Source organism: Myzus persicae, unplaced genomic scaffold, assembly GCF_001856785.1.
Source record: "Myzus persicae strain clone G006 unplaced genomic scaffold, MPER_G0061.0, whole genome shotgun sequence".
In the NCBI taxonomy this organism is placed as follows: Eukaryota; Metazoa; Arthropoda; class Insecta; order Hemiptera; family Aphididae; genus Myzus; species Myzus persicae.
This window is the reverse complement of record NW_019101374.1, coordinates 42,484-53,123: the sequence shown is the minus strand read 5'-3', so window position 1 is coordinate 53,123 and position 10,640 is coordinate 42,484. Positions and strand designations below refer to the sequence as shown.

Here is a 10,640-nt window from a genome sequence, read left to right as displayed (position 1 = left end):
TGTAAGTATACATGTTTTGATAACATTACTTCATTAATGTTGTTTTGTGCTTTATGAAAAGAACATATACATATTATTTGTTTCTATCAATGTAATAAAAGATAAAACAATCACATTAATAATCCGTTTTTACGTTTGTATTATTAACAATTTGAAAAGTAGCTGTCTTCAGTGGTGTTGGATATTGGCACCAATCGATATATTATATATATTGCTAATTATACTCTCTAATAGGTATATAGTAATGCTCTTGCCAACAGCACATTAAGACAATATTTTTATTTTAAGCATCACCTATCAACAGCCTGTTGTCATGATATATGCAATTTAAATATTCAGATTTGTATGGCAGAATACCAGTTTTCTTAAAAAAAAAAGTTCATGTACATAATTTTCAATAAAATTTCAATACTCCTTCTTTGAATACTTAAATGTTTTGCTATAGCCTTAAAGTCTCGAGAAATGTGCATAGTGTAAATACTGAGCACCCACAAATTGTTTGTTGATACAGTTGGTGTTACAGTGTGACTAGCCCGATTTACACATCTACAGGACAGGTGCTATGTACCCAGTAGTGGTTTTTTTTTCATAGCAAATTCACTATATGCAAATATACAAATTACCCATGAATATTAAATAGGTACCTTGTATACTATCTATTGGAAAAAAATGAAATATATGTTCCCTTTATATTTTACAATGTATAGGTATTTTATTTAATAAAATAACTAAATAAAAATGGCGATTGTTTGAATATTAAACTTACTAAACCATAGATTTTATTTAGGAAAATGCAATTAATTTTCAATTTTGAATGATAAGCCTTTTAAAATATAAATTTCCAACATATTTGGTGAAAGTTGTGTTAGTGTAGAATATCTATCCAATAAGTATAAATAAAATAATATTTTTAATAATTATTATTAATCAACAATGACTAATGAGGGATTCTGACGACCTATCCCTATTAGCATTTTGTTTGTACCTAGTTTTAAATGTTTGTAGTTGATATACATTTTATACCTAATAACATGTATAATAATATATTTATCTATAGTTATGTTTTTTTGGATACATTTTAGAAAACATATTAATTGTACCACTGTTAAATTCTGCCTTTTAATGTTATTTTAATTCTTACTTCAAAAGCTTAAACTTAATTATCTATTTATCAGCAATTATCTAAAATTGCCAATCTACAACTCACATGCAGCATATAACTAAAAATAATGGGCTTAATGCTATTATATTTTATTTAATCTATTAATATTGTTTTAGAAGTTATTAATAATATTTCTAATCAGTATATTTTATGTCCAATTATCAATATCATGTAAATATCATATATATATATAAATATATATATATATATATATATATATATATATTTTTTTTTTTATAGAGAGACGTCTCATTTGTGCGTCATTAGCCCGATGATGGAAAAAAAGATAAAAATGGTAAGTGTTTAATATTATTTTCTAGATTAGATAAAACGAGTAGGTTTAGCTAATTTATGTGGTTTTATCTCTGTTAAACAACCTGAAAATATTAAGCCAAAAAGTACGATTTTTCGCTAAGTTGATCGCCAGATAGCGCGATAGTTTACATTACAATAAATAACGACGACAAATAACAATTAATCTTTCGCGTTTCCACTGAATCTAATATTTAATTTGTATGTTCTATTGAGTGTGAAATTAAACTATAACCAAAAATATTTTTTGGTAGTTCAAGATTCTCAAAACAATTTAATTGCTGTTTTTCAGCTTTTGAAAATGTCAAATAAAAAATCTGAACATTAAACAAAAATTATAATATATTAAATTATTATATATATATTATATATTTATTTTCGTTTGAAGTTTAATCAGACATAAATGTGAAATTGTACGACTTGTTGAAGTACAGCGTATGGTTGATGAAGGGGGAGGGCTGTGGGTAGTTTAATGCTTACGCTATTTACACAATTTTGCGGTATCGCCTAAGCCTGCCAACTTAGTTGTGCGACGTATTGAGCCACAACTCTGAAAATTGATACTTTGCCAACCAAGTGGACAAATCGTGAATGCGATCGTGTAAGTCACTTGAAAAATAGTTTATACCTATAACATCACGACAAATAGAAATTCTATGTAGAATAAAGTGTTGGGTAATCGTAAACATGTAGGTAACCAGATTTGGTAGGTTTAATAATTGATTTTTTGTTATAAAACATAGGTAGTCAATGTATAGCCTTACAAATTTACCTGATTGAAATTATTTTCCTCCACTAAACCAATTAATATACTTACTTCAGGTAATTTTTAACGGATATGATTTGTTATTATGATTTGGTGAAAATTTCAAGTATCTTCGGTTTTAGTTTTTGTGCTTAGTGGCAACTAAATAGGAAAAATGATTTTGTCAAACACTGATTTGCATAAATATTCTCGTTTTTCCTATTTTTTTGGGTTGTCCCAATAATTATTATCAAAAAAAGTATTGGGAATTGTTTACTCTTAACTCTCCAAAAGGTACCGACTAGATTCACATTCATACCAGAAAATATATTGATGTTGAAAGTCAAAGCATGTTTACTGATCCAAAAAGTGATGACAGACAAAATAATCACAGTTCATTGTAAAATCAATACATTCATCGCTCTTCTCAAAAGCTAAAAATTGAAATGTACAAAATGTTGAAGTGGTAAAATAATTCACATTTTTAGTATCATTATTAAAAATATACAAGCAATTTAATATGCATTCATTTATGTATTTCAAGTTGTCAAAATATGTAAAAACATCCACTTAAAACTTCTAAAATTGCAAAAGTACTAAATTACCTATAGGTTAGGCCTATTATTTTTGATTATATTATTTAAAATATTTTATTAAACCTTTGTCAAAATTACTTTTATAGTTCTCGGTTTAATAGTTTTATTTCAAACAATAACAATCAAAGGGCAAAGGTATTGAAATTATTACGTCATATTTGTTTGTTAGCCTTACCTTAAAAATAACATTTTTTTCTCTGATATACCACACTCGTATGATGCTCATTTTGCTACTTTTGCTGATGATACAGCTATAATTTCTTCCCATCAGACACTAATCACCCCTCAATTATATAAACGACCATCATCTATTGAATCTCCAAAACTGGCCCCAACTTTTGAGAATAAAGATAAAAATGTCCAAAATCAAATTTATAGTCACATCTATGATATACTTCTATATAACTACTACTAATATCTATTATAAATCATCCCTTGCCAATCAATAATATAATTCTCCAAAAAAAGACTGGTCATGACGTATGGTATCCACCATCCAACTTTGGCGTACAGCTAAAAGGTCAAATATAAATATCCTTCAATTCTCCCAATCAAAAAATGTACGTATTATTGTGCACTTTTGTACGTTAGCCATAACCGTAATCTGGGGTAAATTATTAGGGGAGTAGTGTGTGGTAAAATGTAATATGTATAAGGTTTTAAAGATACTATTTCCCATTCAGTTAAATAGCTGAGGATACAGTTACTTAAAAATTATGCCGTTATAAAACTATTTGAAAATAATTTATAGTTACATGTTTAAACTTTTAAATAATATGTAATTACAAAGTATGTCAAATTGATTTTTTTATCTGCACTGGAATTTATGCGAAACAATTTTTGACTATACTGAATTCATTAAATTATGTAAAAGAAACCTGTGAATGCATTATATTAATAGCCTGAGTCAATTCCTCTGGTGCAGATGGTACCGGACTTTCAAAATTACTTATACATACAGTAATTAGTTATTATTACGTTAAAAAATAAAGGTAATCTATACGGGTATGCAGTTCCAAGTGTGGGAATTGTTCTCTCTGAGTTACTTAAGGTATTTTCCTAAAATAAAAATCATTCATTGTTATTAAACCAAAAAAAGCTTCTATTTAGAATTTAAATCACGTAGATATCTATAGGTACATATCGTATGTAAACGTTTTTGTTCATATGCAAATTGGTCGTGCCTAATAAAATTAAAAATGATTAAAAAAAAGTCTAATACAAATGTTGTTGCATACTTTAACTAGGTATAGGATATAATATATAATACACGTATACACCTAATTTTTTATTATGTCTTAAGTTCTATTAATTATTTGTATACTAGGTAGGTACCACTAAGGCTCTAACGTACAAATGAGTTATATATTTTATCTTGACGTCATAATGATGTTAAATAAATTAAATTGAATAGTTTTGTCATGCGTATCAGGTGACATTAAAGTAATTTTTATAATTAGATAGAAGTTAGTAGAGAAAATGCATAGTTTATAAAATAATTTTAAATACTTTTAATATTTTGTTATTAAAAATATAAACGTCACAATGAACCGGGTAGGTAATAATAAATTTTTTTTTTTAAATTAATTAATGAAGTTAAATTATACGTTGGAAGTCGCTATAGAATTATTGTACAATATTTTCTATGTGCTATAATAAGTGATGCTTGTTTTTTAAATAATAATTTGAAATAAATTATGAGTTATGTTATAAACCATGTTAAATATTTGTAAAAATAAAATAATAATGACCAGCACAAAGGAAATAAAACTGCAGTATGAATGTTTTAACTGAAAATTGTACAGTGAACCTTTGTTCATAATTCAACTTATTCGTTGTCACTTACCTATCCTTTTGTTCTAATGTTCTTAACTTAGTTTTTTTAATGTATGTTATTAAAATTGAAATTGTTTGTGATAAATTAAAAAGTTAAATATTTTAATTATTCTATTAATATGTATATGACATGCAGTGAGCAGAAGGCACACTATGCAGGTACTGCACTGAAGTAAAAATACTTAATAAATTATAAAATCATTGGGTTTCAAAATATACATACGTAAACATTTGAAATTAATTCGAGACTCAAGCTTGTTTTTCTTTGGTTAGTTTTGAAGTGTATGTATGGTGAATTGTATAGGGTAGTGAATTCTGATCCTTACCAAAAATTATAAGTGCAATCAGTAGGACAATCGAAAGTGATTTTTCAATATTTTTGAACACCAAATTGATTTTGTCTTGTTGATATCCACAAATAATCTCGAATTTTTTGGTAAAATTAAAGATATTTCTTATTCAAACTCATAGAATTTCAAAATATGGCAGGTCTTTATTAAACATATCTTCTTCTATTCTAGGTCTATCACGTATAATTGTATGGCTCAAACAAATATGAAAACGAGCTAGTTAAACATCCAGTCAAATAATAACTTTAGTTTATTTAACGTATACATATTATTAATAGTAGTAGTGTTGTGTCTGTCAAATTTGCAGTATAGGTACTATCATCAAAACTAGAAAATGACAAACAAGTTGGGTGCCATTAGGCACTCAACTACTACCTAAACATTTCATCGTTAATGTTATTTTGTACATGTATTTTGAGACAACTGGTGTCTTCAAACATTGATAATTTATCTGGAATCAACTCTTTTACTGCAGTTTAAATTTCTAACACATTCACTGTCATTAAAACTTTTCTTTTCACGTGCAATTACATTAAGTTATTTATCATAACATGTACAATCTTCTCTTTATTTTTGTTTTAGTTTTCTAATATGGTTTTTTGGGTTTTACTCTTTTATTTATTTTTTCAGTGCTAATAATTTAAGAAGATAAAATTGTGTGTGTGTGTGTGTGTGTGTGTTTGTGTGTGTAAGTACAGGCTTTGAAAAATTAATAACTTAAGTTTGAACATTTAACAAAATATTCATATTAGCATTTACTCTGCATGATATATTTTTCAAAAATTTGGTCTACTGTGTGCTATTTATAATTATGAAAACATTTTAAATTTTCGAATTTGTAGCTTTTCTCGATTTATGTGTGATGGAATTTTTGTTTGAGAGTAAAAGTGCTTGTAAATGTAGTACAAGGTTCTATATAAGTTGCCCTTACTACAATTAAAAAATGTCAAAATAAAGTCACCCCTTTTTTAAAAATTAAAGTTTGTACGACATTTGTTAAAATCATGCAAATATATGAATTGTTTCGATGTTTAAAATTCTTAAAATTGTTTTTTAAACATCCATGTGAAAAATTAATAGGTAAGAGATTCTCTATAAGTTTTTATAAATCAAATTTAAAAAAAAGTTAAGCTTAAATTCACATACATTTTTATGATCTATTGAAGTAAAATAACAATATTCCCTCAAACGATATTGGTTTTTTTATTGCATTTCAGAAACCATTAATCGTAGACACTAGAAACATTTCAATATTACTCAATTAATTGTTTTCCATACACAGTTATATAAATGTACATTGAGATGAATTTTAAGCTATTTATGAATTGTTTTTTATAAGTTTTGATAAAAATTGTATGCTTGGTAAAAACCCCTGGAAAATATTTACATTTTCCCATATACGTTTTCAGTGTACGTAAAAATAATGAAAATATTAGGAATTTTTTTTTTGACCAGCAGTTGTAGTTCAAATTTTGACAAAATTTGTTGAAATCACAAATTGTAAATTATTTTATAGGTAGTAAAAAATTCATAAAAATTGTTATTTTTTAATTATCTTCCCTGAAAATATAATTCAAAATTCCTCGAAGTTATTCCAATAAAACCCTAAAACGTCGAATAAAGAAATTTGCACAATTTTTTAAAGACGTTTGAGGTTCAAATTTTGATAAAAATACATATGTAAACAAAAAATAACAGTTTTAGTCATTTTTTGTAATTTTTATTCCATATAAATCGCAGGGTCATAACATTTTTGTTATTACGTATATAAGTTTAATATACAACATACTACACAGAATGAAACCAAAAAAAAAAAATACCACTTAAAATATAGGTCTCTATGTAGGTCTCGTTTTTTGTATACAAAGATTGATAATTGGTTTTAAATTAAACATATCCTCAGTACAGTTACCTCCTTAAATATGATCAACTATTTGCAGTAGAGCTACTTCTCTGTTTTTTTTAGAATTTAAAATGCAAGTTGAAACATGTTTTGGAGTTTTAGATTCTATATTGTCACTTTATATTGTGTTTATTTTACAGCTTTTAATATATTAAATCATAATTTGTCTAATATAATATATTACATACTCATATTTATTACCAATAATAATATCTTAATTAATTAATTGTTTCCGCCATATACATTCCACATGCTCTACCACAATATTTCTTAAAAAAAGTGATTGAAATGTTATGTGAATATAACGAGCCACTTTTATATTTTATTCTACTGATTTGAGTGAATTTGAAATACACAACAAAACAGTTTCTATAAAAACAGCTTGATCTTATGAACTATTATTAACGACCTTATTAACGATAAACCAGTTGCACGGTCAAAGAATATATAATAATAGCTGAACATATGTATTATGCTAAAGTAAAAGCTGTATAAATATATAATAGTTGACATTGGAATGAAATTCAGATCAAGTATAAAATATTATGCACCCTTATCCACGCACGAAAAACGGTTGACCGCGCCTAATATTATAAAATACATAGTCAATAGTGATGTATGTTAAAGTACATGATCGATATTATTATGGATTTTGCTTCGATTATATAATCCAACAGGTTTTAATTATTTTTTTTTAACATTATAAATAAAGTGGTCGCTAAGGCTCTATGTATTATTACATTTGAATATTCATTATTCATTAATATGCTGTATATGTATATGACAATTTAAGAAAATACTTAGGTTTCAAAAATAGATTTTGTTAATTTTTTTGAACTTGTGTTTCATGGAGTTAATTTAATTGCTTTTATCGAAATCTATTATGAATGACATTGTCCAATTATTGAAGTATTCTAGTTTATAAAGATTTGTATACATTGCTGACTCTTGTAAGACTATAATTTATTATTATTATAACAATAATATTCTATATTATTTTAAGACGGCACTTTGTATAGGCAATTTAATATCACTACTGCATTCAGTATCACAAAATCTCATGGTGTGTTTCTACTATTGTTATAAAAAATAAATTCATTTTTATTTGTACCCTCAACATGAAAATGCATAATTTGATATTATTAACTGATATAGACCTTTTACTTTATTAATGCATTGCTCTATTTATTTATCTTTAAATATCTAAAGTTTTATGTTGAGTAAATACAATTATTATTTGAATACTATTTAGTCTTGTATATAAACAATACAAGTTGTAGCATTATTTCAATGCAAATTGATATAATAAATGTGTTATATATTTATATTATTACAAAATAATTATTTTATTTTAAACGTGTGTATTTTTTTAAATTAAAATTTGTTATTTCTCTATAATTATTATTTTGTATCATATCACAATAAATATTTTTGAACTGCATGTCACATTTCAAATCTAATTATGATTAATTGCTGCCTGCTGGATACATTTGGTTAATCGAATTAATTTTTAGTTTCGTATTTCTATAATTACATAGGGTATATTTTCTAAAAATGTCCGATCATCTAAACTTTATAGTGATGTTTGCGGAAGTTTTTGTCACTTGTCCATTAACTTGGTTGACTTCGAAATTTTGTTCGGTTAAGATCGATTACGTAATATTAAGACCCGTTAACTATAAAATATCACATGCAGTGAAACCAAATACAAGTAGTTGAAAAGAAAAAGAATGCAACTGAACAACATATACCTTGTGTACTCTGAAGTAAAATTTGTAACACGTTTCAAAGTGTAGGTATATTTCGTTAAATGTGAAGTGGAAGTTACCTAATACCTATGTATTTTTAACTGCTAATGACATTTGTTTTTGTAGTTAAAACGTATACGTCACCCGTTTTATACGATGTTAATTTTTTCTATGTACATATTCTAAATATTGACTATGTATTTTTTCATATAATATATTCAAATTAATATTTTTTATATGTATATTGATTTATATTCTAGTAGTAGTTCTTATGTATTTTCTAAAGCGCTTATTAAACATGACAATTTGTTTCGGATTATTTCTGTATCTGTAAAGTGTTACTATATGATAAATGATATATACAATCGTATTTGTTTTGTTTGTGTAGTCGTATATTCGTTGTGTATACATATGTGGTGTATATATGTGTATAAATAAATAGTCAATACATTGATACAAATATCATGCTCCGGGGACTAGCGCTCGGTTGGGTTACAAATGTCTCTTAATGCTGGAAAGTGGGACATTGATCGAAGCATTTGGGACGTAATGTTGACGACGGAGAAACGTTGCAGGAATTGGGGCGGTGGCGGACGGGGTTTCGGCCGTAGGAAAAGCAGAGGGAGTACAAAAAGATTATTGAAATTTTCGACACGACGCAAAACGGTTCGACAAGCCCCGCCACCTCTGCGTTCGTAAATTATTATATTTTTCATCCTCGAAAACCCGGTCATCACACAACAATAAATATTATTTAGGTATATACGTGTGTCGGGACAAGACGCGTACACATATAAATGAATGTATTGGTTTGTCTCCAAAAAGGCTGGTAAAACGATTGAATCATCGCGGGGGTGTAACATTATATATATAATGATTTTAAATATACAATTCAAAATAACGTCTGAACGTCCGTTCCTTGCAGTACGAAAAAAAACTAACGGGCGAGTGAGGCAGGTATATTTTTTATAAAATATTATGCCTTCATAATGATATTATGATGTATATTGGTACGATGGCTGTTGCAGTGTAGCAGCAGTCATCGAGCGCGGGCTGTGAGTCCGATTCGCTACGCCCTTTTGCGGTATACCGCTCCGGATAATATTATCGCGGCCGATGTCGCGACACACCTGTTAAACCGTGCGCAATATGCTCCACGTACCCGGGACATAATCATAGAAGACATATATATATATGTATATATATCGCTCACATCGGATTTCGTTTAGGTGGCATATGCGTGCCTCCTATATACTCGAAATGACAAAGCGCGGTTTGCGAGTGCGCCGCGGGGGTGGTTGAAAAGGGGAAAAAAAACATTACGGTCGGGTTTTGGCGCGAGACGGCGTGCGGCGGGGTCACGGAGGCGTGTGTAGCGCGAGCGTATCGATCGCCAACGCCGCCGCCGCGGACTTTGCGCGCCGGCGCTACGCTGCTGTACGCCGGGTCCGGGGTCCACCGCCGCGGATACGCCCGCCGCCCGTCACCGCGTGTACCGCGTAGCTAAGTCGGGCTGCCGTTTGGTGGCGTTGCCGGGCTGCGTTTGCAGTGCCCCGTCGTTAGCGGCGGATTCAGGGCGGCTGCAACGGCGGAAAGAGAGAATGCCGAGAGAGTGGAAAAAAAAAATCATCATAATAATATAAAGACTACCTAGGCGGTCGTAACGTGGCGGCGGTGGTAGTGGTGGTGGTGGCGGCGGCGGCGGCGGCAGCGATGGTGATGGCGGGCGAACGTGACGCCGCCGCCGCCGCCGCTACTGGTCTTTTCGGACACACCTTTTGTACTCGTGACCAGAGTGAGTGAGAGAGAGAGAGAGAGAGAGAGACCCGCGGCCGTTGCCGTGTATACCGCCGCCGAGCGGGAATTCGATCCGCCGCTTTTTCAACCCTCGACCCACTCCTCGCCGCCGGCCACACGACTTACCACCACTGCCGTGGCGGCCGAGTAGGATTTGAATTTTTTAAAACTCATTTCTCTCTCGCCGTACT

The 10,640-nt window shown here is 29.5% G+C and overlaps 1 protein-coding gene across 1 annotated transcript in view; it reads right to left on the bottom strand.

The window, feature by feature from the left end:
• Positions 1–10,640, bottom strand: part of LOC111028847 (E3 SUMO-protein ligase KIAA1586-like) — a 29,932-nt gene that overhangs the window by 745 nt on the left and 18,547 nt on the right. The window lies entirely within an intron of this gene.